The 14,674-nt window shown below is 34.1% G+C and overlaps 1 protein-coding gene across 5 annotated transcripts in view; it reads right to left on the reverse strand.

Moving 5' to 3' along the window:
* The window catches only part of LOC148955587 (uncharacterized), a 152,335-nt gene that overhangs the window by 53,995 nt on the left and 83,666 nt on the right, over positions 1-14,674 (reverse strand). For all 5 annotated transcript variants that reach the window (XR_016143725.1, XM_089108262.1, XM_089108259.1 and 2 more), the window contains one exon: positions 7,834-8,064. The gene's annotated coding sequence lies outside the window, so the exon portion shown is untranslated. The remainder of the gene's footprint in view (positions 1-7,833; positions 8,065-14,674) is intronic.

Below are 14,674 nucleotides of genomic sequence, written 5' to 3' on the forward strand. Positions count from 1 at the left end.
TGTGATAATGCTAATTCCCAATAAGGCATCTCAGCAGTATCCCAAGAACGACTGAGGGTATTATGTTCAAACCTTCGAGGCTACTTCCGCTCTTAAAATCTAACCAAATCAAAATAGTGTAAGTGTATCAAAGCTATCAAAGAAAGTAAACCGATTTTTTTTGCGAATGGTATCAAGTTTTCCATTTCAGGTCAACTAGAGGAGGTATGAAACTAAGTTAAACAGTCCTATTTGTGTCCAGATTTTTAAAATGGTGTATGTTGTTAAAAAATGCTGAAAATTTTTCTCCAGGATACAAAAAGCAGGACAAACTATAAAGTCTTAAAAAACGAAAAGATTTGATGTGTTATTTTCTTTTTCCCTGAAAAGACTATGTCGATATAAAACGAACATAAACAAATTAAAAAACTTTTTCCACAAATAAGCTTTTCAAAGAAAAGTAAAGAATTCCATTAAACAAAAATGAGCAAAAATAAAATCAAATAAGCTACCAAGCTCGAAACTACCACAAATCAGCATCGACAAATAGATGAAACCCAAAACGAACAGAAATTAAAATAAATAACCGAGTCAAACTCAAAACGAGCAGAAATTAACATAAGTTGGGCGCAAAACCCCTATGCCTTCCCAAGGCCAGAACAAAATTTGCACTTTTCTGAAAAAATATAAATGTTTTTAATTTTTTAACTTTCATTAATCAAATAATTTTAACATTTTGATTTTTAAATATCAGTATATGTATATTAACTGACAATGCACATTCATTTGTATGAATGGGGGTAGAGTAGAAAGTTGACTTAGTTGGTGTGGTTTAAACCGACTTCTTATCATTTTTCTTCGGTATATTAGGACAAAAAGGATTGCAGAAGTCATAATAATTACACGGATAGGATTTTCAACTAGAAAATTAGCAATAGTTAGTGCTTTGTTTCTTTGTCCAAAAGTATAATAAACTTTTTTTATAGAACGAAATGTACAATATTAATATTCTTCCTACTGAAATTCTTCCGTCAGCTTGTCATCTGTCGAAAACCATCTGTCAGGAAATCAGGACTTCTTGAATTAGGTCAATCTAAGTTTGAATTTATTATCATGAATTAGATGCCGAAAAACCACTTCCTGGATATATTTGTCTATCCTAAATTTCGGTAAGACATCCATAGATGTGGTTGGATTCTTGCTAGTTTCTTCGAATAATCCGTCCTCTAAGACATGCAGGACATCGTGCAAACACTGATGCGCCAAGGGTGGGGGAGGCTTTAGGCCCAGAAAACCCAAATCCGTAATTTCCCCTAATTTCTAGGCGCTTCTTATTCAAATTACCAATAACATCTGTTTTTATTGGTCCTTCTTGGGAAAAAAAAAAAAATCATGCTTACACGTTTAGGCGTATCACAGAGTTCAAACGTGGCCCAAAGACCACTTTGGGACAGAACCAGAGTGAATGACAATTTGAAAGGGTGCAGATCAATGTTTCCCTTTTTTTACCATTGGCTGGTGCACGGTTTTATAATTTTTCGTGGCCCACCTCACAAAACTTGTTTAGTTACAAAACAAATGTTATTGTTAAATAAAAATCATGTAACTTGCTAGCTCCCTTCATGCACACAAATTTTCAAAATCTTTAGCATTCCCCTGTTTGTTTAAGTTTGATTTCATTGTGCACTGTAATTCATCTTCATTTTAGGGAATTTTTATACACAGTAATTTTGGCTCGTTTTAAGTTTGCTTATTACTTTTCATGGAATACTTAATTTCTTAATCTTCCATTTTTGTTCGTTTTTCAATGGTGACATTTTTTTAGATTCAATATAAGAAATTAATGTTTTCATCTAGAAGTGAAAAGCAACTTTAAGAATTAAAATGAACAGAAACTATCCAATATAGCATTTTAATTTGAAGAAAGTAAAATTAACGTCTTTTCTGTTTTCATGGGATTGTCAGGTTCATCCTAAATACGAGAGGGGATGATGTCACCTTTAATCACCACTTTTTATGCTAAAGCTTAATTTTTCTATAACAATGATTTGAGAATAAGTTTATTTTAGTGTAAATTATACACTTTAAACAATGAAATAAAATTTTTCTAAATGTGAGGGAGGCTTTTCCTAAACCTTCGTTCTGTTTACTAAGTTAAACCTTTTGTCGCAATGTTTCGATATGTAAAAGCTAGCGTCTCCCGGCAATAAATACTGTTTCCTCAATAAGAGAGAACTTTTCAACCCCCTCGACCCCCATAAATCTTAGTCCGAGTATATTCCTCAAAAATGAAGGAAAACCTGAGGCTGAATTTTCCTCCTCGTATTTATTTTTAGGGCCTCTGCTCAAAATGCTGACTATTTGGGCCTTTATTGTCTTTTTTTGAGGCTTTTTGACCCCCCTCCCCCGTACTAGAAAGCTATTTACTTCCCCACTAATAGCTACTCCACAACTATGAAATCTTCTGTAACTGATAGAATTGCTTGATAAACGGTCTGAAATTACCGTTCAATTTTTATGGACCAGGGCTGCCACCCCTAGTGATTTACCACTATTTATAGTGATTTTTTATATTGCCTAAACAAAAAAAAATCAGTACATCAGCGCATAAATCACTAGATTATAGAAGACAATAACTAAATCAACCAAAAAATTACTAAAATCTAGTGATTTTTCTGACCGAGTGGCAACTCTGGTACGGACAGCATACATGTCTACACTTGTAAATGGACTGAATACATCTATGCAGTGGTTAAATCACAGTTTATATAATTATCCAGTATGATCTTTCCCTATCTCACCCATTATAAAAACCCGGACCGAGGTGCGAGTGCTCCAGAGAACGTTTTTCGCAGATATAAACATAAGCGGCATTAGATCTTTTCACGGGTAGACAAAGAATAATCACCTACGGAGCAAGTACTGACAAAACCACTTGGCCGGCTCAACAAATAAGTGGACAATAAGTGCAGAAATAAGTGGGAGGAGCTTTTTGTTCGCACCGAGAATGAAGAGCCAGAAATCATCTGCGGTAAACTTACTGGTATATTATATAAACTGTGGGTTAAATGGACCACCGCTCGGCAGCATGGTCTCTGAAAATAGAAAGCTATATAATTATCTTTTTAATAGTTCTAAGTCACCAGGTTCTTTCTAAGTCACCAGGTTCTCCCAGAATTTTATTCGATAGCACACTTATACTCTGAGCCTAATTTGTTGTTTTAAAGAAAATGGCGGAAATTGTGAATTTGCGATCTCTTTTTTTCACTAGCACTAGTCCGTTGGGCCCTTTGAGCCCTCCAGTATTCTATGAGCAGTGATTTGATACAATCACCCTTGGAAAAAAAAAGTTACCACAGAAAGTAAAGACACATCCATAACCATCTTTGTCGGACAAAGCAGGGAGTTTTGTATTTTCTGTAGAAAACCTTGAATCTTACCGTTTAAAGGCTCTCAGGCATGTTGAACTACTTAGTGAAATATCCACAAAGACCGCAACACTTTTTGGCGTATTGTTTACCAAATAATACACTTGTAACTTTCAATGAGCAAATTTCAGATTAATACAATTCGCATTAAGTGTTTTGTTGTATATATGCCCAATTTAAATGTCGAATTTGGTAAGAATCAAAGGCATACTGTAAAAAATGTGCTTAAGGAGTCCCAAATTTAGAGTTCTAAGAAGGGTCTGAGGCACCTCTTGATTTTGCAAAATACTATTTCTTGGTATTTTCATAGAAGAATGGCATTTTCCAAAAACTAGATATTTCACCAGAATTTGAAAAAATGACCCACCTTTAGATTTTCAAAATACATTTTTACCCCTCCCCATATGAATTGACATCACACTTTCGGGCTCTCTGATAATGCAAATTGGACGTCCTTGCAGGACTGTAGTTTTCAAAAAGGTAGGGCAAGTGCACCATTTGTGAAACATCCACTTTGTGTGTTTTGATTTTGAATGTGTATTTTTATATATTAGCCTCACTTACTTTCTTGTTCGATTTTTTTTTTTAGCAAAACAACATTTATTGTACGTATACTTATGTGTATTTTGAATTTTTAAATTGTAAAATTTGCATTAGATTTTTAATCAACAGGCAAAAAAACTCAAATAAACAAAAAAACAGGTAAATAAAACATAAAATAAAACAAAACAGGTATATATTTATATATATATAAATAAAACCTGTTTAATTCCATAATGAAATAAACATTTTTGCCCAATTTCCACCAAACCAATTGAAAATTAGCGAGAAGCTACATATTAGCCAACATTAGTCCAGTAAATCCCCTGGAACATTTTATAATAATGACTTTTTTTTGTATTTCAGGTGTAACTTTCATTTTCAAAGCTTCGTTCCGTAGGATTTAATCTTTGACGTAGAGAACGAGATGATTCTATTTCTTTTAGGAGAGGGGGTACCTGAAGCCTCAAAAAAATCAAATTTTTAAACGTCCTTCTGATCAGTATGGAGGGTAGATATGACCCGGGACCCGGTGTTTACCCCCCCCCTACCCCTGGAAAATCCCCCTCCCTCCCTAACTACAAAAATAATCATAAAACCTCATTCTAGAGGTTTAAAGCCCTTATATGCAAATCTTTGGAATTGTAAAACAACAGAGAATTTACCTAAGACAGTGAAATTTGTGTAGAACTTAAAATTATTTTAACTAGTTAGGGAGGCAGGGAGATGTCTCAAAGGGTGCATTTTAATGCCAAAACATCGCAACTCTCATTGTGCCTTAAGATAAATACAGAATTAGTTCTAAGAAAGAGACAAGGGTTCTAAGAAAGAGACAAGGGGAGGGTGGAAGATGCAATTGATCATACGACCTAGGGCCGTATTCAGACCTTTTGTTTGGGGATAATTTTTTTTCGGGGGGGGGGGGGGCACCCAAAAACTTTAAAAAACGCATCAAAAATGTGAAGTTGATATTTAATTCCTCTTGATTTCAGTGGATATTTGTGATCTATGCTGTTATTATGAAAGTAAAAAGTAATATTAAACCCAAAAAGGAGCCGAATTTATTCCTTATATTAGGGGAGATGCCGCCTCCTCATCCGCACCTCCCCCTCATGGTCGTAGAAACAACGGAGGATACACATTCGATCGGAAATTGATAGTTCTAGTCCTTTTTTATAAGCCAAAAGTGATTGGAAACCAACTAGCCGCAGGGGGGGGGGGTCTTTTTCACAGGGAAGTATTTTCCGTGGGGGGGGGTATTTTCCCAAGGGTAAACGCCTAGACCCATCTAATCCCTACCAGCCCTTCGTTTGAAGAATATATTTAAACTAATCTTGAAATATGTAATCAAAAGGTGTCCGCCAGATCTATTGACGAAGCATATGGGATCAACGATTATTGAAATTTCAGTTGTCAGTTCTTTTTTATAGGAAAAGATAGCAAGCCTGTCAGCCAACCTTGCCGGGGCTGGGAACAATCCTCGGGCTACGTATTGCCAAGCAGGGATCATGTTCAATGCACTACCACGATAAAGGCAGTGGCGGATCCAGGGGAGGGGTGAATTTACTTAATTAACGCAAGTTTGTGTTAATAAACTTGCTCCTAACGCAAGTTTATCGGATCAGCCTATCCCCCCCCTGAAAAAAAAATCCTGGATCCGCCTTTGGATAAAGGTCTAATAGCTTAGTGTAATATTCTAAGCGTGAAGTAAAAGATCTAATGCATATGACTATCTGCAAAAAGGGTGAATGGAAAGGGGGGTAAATCAAAGTAATATCTTCCCAAAGAACCTTCCCTGAAAAATTTAGTAACCACGACTGAAAAATATTTTTTTCATTTTTTAATCGTCCCCTAAACAGCATCTTAAATTCGTTTTTTTTTGGGGGGGGGAGGAGGGTATTTCAATTTTCCAAATTTATGAGTAAATGGTGGGGTGGACACCCCTCAAATAGTTTTCCAAATACAAGTAGGATAGATATTAAAACCTAACGAAAAGAAATTATTCAATACGTGAGGAGGGCTACTGACCCCTCACTGCCTTCCGCTTTACGCTATAATTTAGCCTCGGATTTTTCGAGAGCATAATTTATATCTATGATGTGTTGAAACTCCAGCATAAAACCACTAATTTTCTTTCATATATTAAATTAAACAATACAAGCTTTTCAACTCAAAGTAAGGAGCAACATTAAAACTTAAAACGAACAGAAATTACTCCGTATATGATGGGGGTTGCCCCCTTCAATTCTTCACTCTCACGCTAAAATTTAAAGGGGCAGCCCCCTTCACATAAGTAACGATTTCTGTACGTTTCAAGTTTTCATGTTGATCCTTATTTACAGTTGAAAAAAACCCTTTTTAAAAATTTAATTTCTAACCATTTTTCAAACACTGCCGGGAATCTGCTTCCCCCTTTCATGGAAAAATCCTCCATTGAAAGCTCATCCCGCGTAAAATCTCGCCTCTCCGACAATCCCATCCTCACCGAAAGTTCCTCCCGGAAAATTTCCAACGGACTATTCCACCATTTTTTTCCTTAGCCTGCTTTCATTTGAAAAAAAAAAGTTTTTATCTAATTTCTGATCATTTTTCAAATTACGTTGAAGACTTCCTTGCCTGGAATTTTTTTCCGAAAATCCCCTCCAGTGGAAAGTTTCTCCCGTGGAAAATTCTTCCATGCAGATTCGGAAAATTCACCCATGGAGAATTTCTTCCACGAAAAAATCCCCATAGAGAATTTCTCCCGTTGTAAATCCACCCCCACGGAAAAATCTCCCTGACAGTTCTTACCCCGTTGAAAATTTGCCCCGGACAATTCTTCCAGAACATCTCCATATGTGAAATTGAGTATCTAAGGAGAAAGTAAGACAAAAAAAAAGGATTTCATATAGGAATTCAGAAAATCCCGTATGTGTAAAACTTCCCTTGGAAAGCTCACTCCTATCAACTTCCCTCTCCACGGAAAATTCTCCCCGTGTAAAATCCCCTCCCCCATCCCGAAGAAATGTCTTTATACATCCCAATAACAAATAATGTATGTAAAAAATGGGCAAAATTCACAATTTACTGTACAGTGTACAGCCCTTTCCCCAGAGGCTGTGGGGGTCATATCATCCCCAGAGGAATAGCTATAAGACTTTTCAGCTATGTTAAACAAAACAGCTTTCTGGAAATTTTGAACGGATGAGTTCGGGAGGGGGGAAGGGGGAAGGGAGGGAGCCAAGTTGCCCTCCAATCAAATTGTTCACTTAAAAAGGCACTAGAGCTTTTAATTTCCGTTCATATGGGCTCTCCTCCGATCTTCTAGAACCAGTAGTTCAATGGGGTCATCCCTGGAAAAAAAAAAAACAACAAAAAGCAACAACAAATGAACATGCATTCGAGATCTTTCTTTTGGTAAAAAAGACAAAATCCGCATTTTTGCAGATGGGAGCTTGAAACCACAACATTAGGGTTTTCTGATGCGTTGAACCTGATGGTGCAATTTTCATTAAGACTCCTGTTTTTGAATATCACACAAATTTTCAGAGGCTCGTAACTTTTGACGGGTAGCATTAAACTTTATGAATTTTTACATACTTTATGAATCAGGATAAAAAAAGCTATTCGTTTGATGCATATATATATATATATATATATATATATATATATATATATATATATATATATATATATATATATATATATATATATATATATATATATATATATATATATATATATATATATATATATATATATATATATATATATATATTATTATTATAAACCCTACGATTGTAAAAACGAAAAACAAAATTAGCTCTGACAATTGGCACCTCCTTTAAGAAGTTAAAGGTTACATAGATAACTTAGAAATACCAAGAGAAAAAAGATCATCACTTACATCAATACTTTATCATCTCCCTATCATGAAATAATCCAACAAATCCACTAAAATGCCAACGGCAATAACCCTAGTGTCATAATTTTCCCTTGAACAAGGGGCCACGGTCTGTTTGACCGTCTCCTAATCGAATCAACACGACATGACCAGAGGCAAATTATGACGTACTGGTCATCCCCCAAACTGGTCGTAATGGGTCAGTTGCAATTGACACTGGTCGTAAATTCATTCCTAGAAAGAAAATTGATTGTCGGTGAGAATAAGTCTGCCAATTCTTCATTGCTGGGGTCATGTAAGCAATTAAAGATCAGTATGTAACATTAAAAAGATAGGAAAGAATATAAAAAGCATCGCTCTTGGAACAGTGACACATTTTTGCTGGTAAGAGAATTAATAAAGAAACTCTTACAACTGTAAAAGCCAAACTAAGATTTACAATGACCAACTGTTATAGGCTGCTGTAATTTACAACTTAATTTACAGATAGATCCTGAGAAAGATGCAGTTTCAAATTTTTATTAATTTATTGATGACTCACCAAGAATTACAAAAAAGGGTAAAGCAAAGCACACTATGGGGAAATAAAAAAATGAAACAAGATAACGCAACAAAATTCAAACAGCAACACGAAAAAGGGGAAACTAACAAACAAAACAGAAAAAAAAATAAAGTTTAGGCACGTTTGAATTAAATATAAGGAACGACTTAAAAAAAAATATGAGAAAGTACTATGTTAAATAATTAATTTTTAAAGTGACTGTTACAACTATAAAAGCCAAGCTCTGTAATGACTAATTATCAAATTACAATTCACAATTTATGCAACAGGTATATCCCGATGAAGACGTATTTCAACATTTATTTTTTACTTATATACTAGAAGAAGTGCTAAAAAGTTCACTATAATTTTTTTCAGTTTGTGTGGCAAAACTGTTCAGAACTGATTCGACGGTCTTAGCAAAACTTGTGAGCTTAGATAAGAGATCTGAATAAACAACAGAAAACTTGAAGCCGACACCTGGTTTCCCAAAAATCTTAAAAAGTCCATTTAACTTCTTGTATTTTGTGCTGGAGATAGAAATAATCAGCTTTAGTGAAACTTTATCATCAGAAACTATGAGTTTTTAATCGATTGGATGGAGCAGAATATTCTATTGAAAGACCAGAAAAGGGCAGTCTCTACAAATGTTCTAGCTTACCTGCTCAGAAAACGTTAAATAAAATCAAAGGAATTATCATTTGAGCAAATTTGGCCACTTTGGGAGTTCCTTGTATTGTCACTCACTTTGATTGAAAAGCTCATTGAAAGCTCACTTTCAGACGCTTTTTAGCCAAATTTCATAATCAAACCATAAATTATCCACAAGTCTCAATGATAGCTGTTCCCCTAGGAGAGTTCGCTAGTGTATCCTTTGTCTTTGTGACGGTCAGTCGACTATGAGACTCAAAAAGTTACTTTAAGGTACCGTATATTCTTAAATTCGGTATTGTGCTACTGATTAGATCAGTGGAGGTCGAAGACACTGTATTTATATCTCCATGTATTTTTTTTTCATCCGCATGTATTTGGAAATTAAAATGCAAAATAAAGTTTTGAATAATTAACTACCCCTATTTGAAGCAATTCGATAAATTTTCAGTAACGTACCAAATGATTCTTCCGTCTTTAGAAATGAGACACGATTTTAGCAAAAATAACTCGGTTGTGACTTAATATTGCCCGAAACATACTATTTGCTAACGTTTTTATTGCATGTCCTAAACTTCGTATTGGACAATCGATGATCACCTCCTCCTGGATGATCACCTCCTTATTCGATGGTTACCTCCTTTTTATTCAAAGCAAGTTAATTCAAGTTCATTAAGAAGAATTCTGAAGTTCAAATACTGTGGGCACATTGTTTTACAACTATGGTAGAAAAATTTTATTTATGGAGTCAATTTCATTGAGAATCTATTATTTTTTAAAAACAAGCGAAGTTTATTTATTAGTGTTTAGTTTACTTTTTAATCTGAAAATTTAAGTCTCAAATGGCCAGCAATTGGAATTAGCATCAATCAAGCTCTTCCACTTCCATGATATGATGCAATTGAACTAACAAAATTTGTTGTCTTTGTTATTAAGCATTCAAAATATAGGATAAGCCTTTTAATCTTTAACTCTGACTTTATTTTTTACTATATTATGATTATAAAGATTATATTTATATAGAACTTTTTTCAACGCTTCGATTCATATCATGGAATTTTAAATTCTAAAGAGGGGGAGATTGGAGAGGCGAAACGAAAAACGACCTGAGAATAGATTTTATAGCAAGATTCATAAAAAGCAAAAATTAGACCCTTAAATTTATTTTTAAACATAAGTATATATCTGATAAGGAAAGTTAAAAAGACAATAACTTTGAAGGTGATAAAAATATTTCTTTGTTTTTACAAAAATAGTAATGAAGCTATAAAACTAATTTTAGAGTTACAAAGAATCATGGGAGGTAAAATAAGTTTATAGTTGTACTTGCCCATCTTAAAAGATAAACAAAAGACACTTTAAAATTTATCACATACTTCATTGTCTGACTAAAACATCTTCCCACTTTTGCTTTTAAGAAAAAGAATAAGTTCCAGAGTACGAAAAAAAAATCTTTTTGGAAAACATACCCCACCTGAGCAAAAAGTTCTGTAAACTGCCTTGAACGAAAACTACAAATCATTAATTTTAGCTCCCTTTTACACATATTATGTCTCCCTATTTCATATTAAGACAAGGTCACATATTTCAGAATTTTAAATAATACTTCTTGTCAGTAGTAAGAGAGGTGCTGATCCAGCCAGTGATTATTAAAAAAAAAATACAAATTCCAATCAAAACTGGTCAAACGTGTTAATAACCTGTAAGTTATAGGTACCTGATAACTCGTTCAGTATCGCATGTATTATTAGCGGTATCAATGGTATTTCATTTACGTAAAGCAATCTCGATTTGCCAAAACTTTTATCATTCGCATAAAACTAACTCAATTTGCAAAAAAGGTGTTCCATTTGCGCAACTCTGCTCTGAATGTCCTTAATGAGGATATAAATAATATAGAATGACATTGTGACTTGACCTAGCTTTACCTCTCCGATGTGGTCTGTATAATACACAAGTAACGGTTGAAAAGTATTGTCAATTTAAAATAGGATCTAACGTCCCCTTCGTTCCCCCATCTGAGGGGCAGGGGAGGGTAGGAGAGGGGGAGGGGGAGTCAATTTTGGAGATTTCTGATAACAAGTACCATTCATTGCGATCGTAGCTCTATGTTGGCTCCTTTTAAATACTTCAGCTTGTCTATTCATTTGTGTTAAATAAAAATCTTGAATCTGGAAAATGAAAAAATAAGTATTTAAACAAAATGTACGATGCTGCTAATCAAAGAATAGTAGGCTACACTCAGAATTGTTTGCATGAGGGTTCAGTTAAAGAGGTCTCACTTGCACGAGGGTTCAGATGCATGGGGGTTCACTTGCTTAGGGTTCAGTTACACGGGGATTCAGTTACAGTGGAACCCACACAAAAACAATGGGGCACACACAAAAGTCAAATTAGCCCAGTGACTTTTGAACCAAAACCACGCTTTTCTGACTGAAAATATACATTATAATCAGAGAATCATGTATTGAAGATATTTTCTATAATTTCGTCTGAAAAATAGGAGTTCACGCTGAAGACTTTCTATTAAGAGCTATTTTTATGGAAATGATTCATGTCTTTAGCAAAGTTAGCCATAGCTAGTTGAAACTCTGCATAAATATCTTCATTTTTAGCCTAATTGCGTAGGTACTAAAGGAACATTGAACTTTTTTTCTGATTTTGTGTGTTTTCGCAAGAAAATAGCTGGTCTTTAGCAAGCTTAGCCATAGCTAGTTGAAACTCTGCATAAATTTCTTCATTATTAGCCTAATTGCGTAGGTACTAAAGGAACATTGAACATTGTTTCTGATTTTGTGTGTTTTCGCTAGAAAATAACTAGTCTTTAGCAAACTTAGCCATAGCTAGTTGAAACTCTACATAAATATATTCATTTTTTAGCCTAATTACGTAGGTACTATAGGAAAATTGAAAATTTTTTTCTGATTTTGTGTGTTTTCGCAAGAAAATAGCTGGTCTTTAGCAAACTTAGCCATAGCTAGTTCAAACTCTTCATAAATATCTTAATTTTTTAGCCTAATTGCGAAGGAACTAAAGGAACATTGAAAATTTTTTCTGATTTTGTGTTTTTTCGAAAGAAAATAAATGGTCTTTAGCAAAATTAGCCATAGCTAGTTGAAACTCTACATAAATATCTTCATTTTTTAGCCTAATTGCGTAGGTACTGAAGTAACATTGAACATTTTTTCTTATTTTGTGTTTTTTCGCAAGAAAATAGCTTGTCTTTAGCAAACTTAGCCATAGCTAGTTGAAACTCTGCATAAATATCTTCATTTTTAGCCTAATTGCGAAGGTACTAAATGAACATTGAAAATTTTTTCTGATTTTGTGTGCTTTTTGCAGGAAAATACATTGTCGTTAGAACACTGAACCGTAGCTAGTTTAAACTATGAATAAATATCTTCATTTTTAGCCTAATTGCGAAGGTACTAAAAGAAAATTGAACATTTTTTCTAATTATTTGTGTTTTATCAAAAAAATAGCTTGTCTATAGCAAACTTAGCCATAGCTAGTTGAAACTCTACATAAATATATTCATTTTTAGCCTAATTGCGTAGCTACTAAAGGAACATTGAAAATTTTTTTCTGATTTTGTGTGTTTTCGCAAGAAAATAGCTGGTCTTTAGTAAACTTAGCCATAGCTAGTTGAAACTCTGCATAAATATCTTAATTTTTAGCCTAATTGCGTAGGTACTAAAGGAACATTGAACATTTTTTCTGATTTTGTGTTTTCGCAAGAAAATAGCTTGTCTTTAGCAAACTTAGCCATAGCTAGTTGAAACTCTACATAAATATCTTCATTTTTTAGCCTAATTGCGTAGGTACGAAAAGAACATTGAACATTTTTTCTGATTTTGTGTGTTTTCGCAAGAAAATAGCTGGTCTTTAGCAAACTTAGCCATAGCTAGTTGAAACTCTGCATAAATATCTTCATTTTTTAGCCTAATTGCGAAGGTACTAAAGGAAGATTGAACATTTTTTCTGATTTTGTGTGTTTTTTGCAGGAAAATAGCTGGTCTTTAGCAAACTTAGCCATAGCTAGTTGAAACTCTACATAAATATCTTCATTTTTAGCCTAATTGCGTAGGTACTAAAGGAACATTGAAAATTTTTTCTGATTTTGTGTGTTTTCGCAAGAAAATAGCTGGTCTTTAGAAATTTAGCCATAGCTAGTTGAAACTCTGCATAAATATCTTCATTTTTAGCCTAATTGCGAAGGTACTAAAGGAACATTGAAAATTTTTTCTGATTTTGTGTGTTTTTTTACAAGAAAATAGCTGGTCTTTAGCAAACTTAGCCATAGCTAGTTGAAACTCCGCATAAATATCTTAATTTTTAGCCTAATTGCGTAGCTACTAAATGAACATTGAAAATTTTTTTCTCATTTTGTGTGTTTTCGCAAGGAAATAGCTGGTCTTTAGCAAACTTAGCCATAGCTAGTTGAAACTCTGCATAAACATCTTCATTTTTAGCCTAATTGCGTAGCTACTAAAGGAACATTTTTGTTGTATCTATTGGTATCAATATTCTGTTTTTTAGAGTTTCGGTTACTATTGAGCCTTACGTGCCTGAAATCATGAATTAGAATATTTAATTAGCTGTTTGGGTTTTCAGAGATAGTTTTTTAGATGTTCATGGGTGTTAGGTTCCTGGAGGGTTTTATGACTCCTCCCTCCAATGAATTCAGATGGTTTTAGGACTCATCCCCCTAGCCATAACTCCATTCAACCTTCGGTGAAGATATAAAAGTTTGATGAAGTATTTTTCTACTTAACAACTACATTAATAACTTCCAAGATGATAGGACTGTATGACACATAATTTATCCGTTACCGAGAGTTCAATGACTCCTCCCCACAATGACTTCCAGGGGTTTTATGACTCCTCCCCACAATGAATTCAGATGGTTTTAGGACTCATCCCCCTAGCCATAACTCCATTCAACCTTGAGCGAAGATATAAAAGTTTGATGAAGTATTTTTCTACTTAACAACCACATTAATAACTTCCAAGATGATAGGACTGTATGACACAGAATTTATCAGTTTGAAAAAATCATCTTGTGGTGTTATATTTGAATGTGCATTTTTATTATTGTCTATGGAACTCGAAGAAATTGACTGTTATCATTGGATAGTGAACTATAACATGTTTTGGTATGATAAAAGCTTGTGGAGTACTACATTACGTCATATAAACAGACTGGGATTCTACGATAGAGTGATTACACCACTTAATAATGCTGGTCGGGAACTGAGAAATGTTCAGGAGGAAGTCAGTGAAATTTGTAGCTTTTTTGGGGTTGAAGCGCTCTACGTAAAAGGGCAATTTACCTACAGATAAAGTTTTAATTCAAAAGTGTGACCCTAGGATTCCACTTTTCAATCTAGAAGAGTTTAAGTGTCCTAAATTTGAAGGGGGTTATCACCGTCCTGAAGACGAGGTTAGGTTCTTCGCAGAGTGGATACCTAAGAACATACCTGATCGTGATAAATCCATAAGACATGTTAAAAACTATTCTATACCATGGGACCATCGTTTGTGGATGTTTAAGAGTGAACTCTAAGTACTATTTTTTATGTAAACATTTGTTGTTGTGTTTTTTTTTCTCAAAAAAATCTGTTAATACGTTTAAGCAATAAATATCTTTAA

The sequence above is a fragment of the Artemia sp. Qi Xiang Cuo genome, chromosome 2, assembly GCF_049724085.1.
Source record: "Artemia sp. Qi Xiang Cuo chromosome 2, ASM4972408v1, whole genome shotgun sequence".
Classification (NCBI taxonomy): domain Eukaryota; kingdom Metazoa; phylum Arthropoda; class Branchiopoda; order Anostraca; family Artemiidae; genus Artemia; species Artemia sp. Qi Xiang Cuo.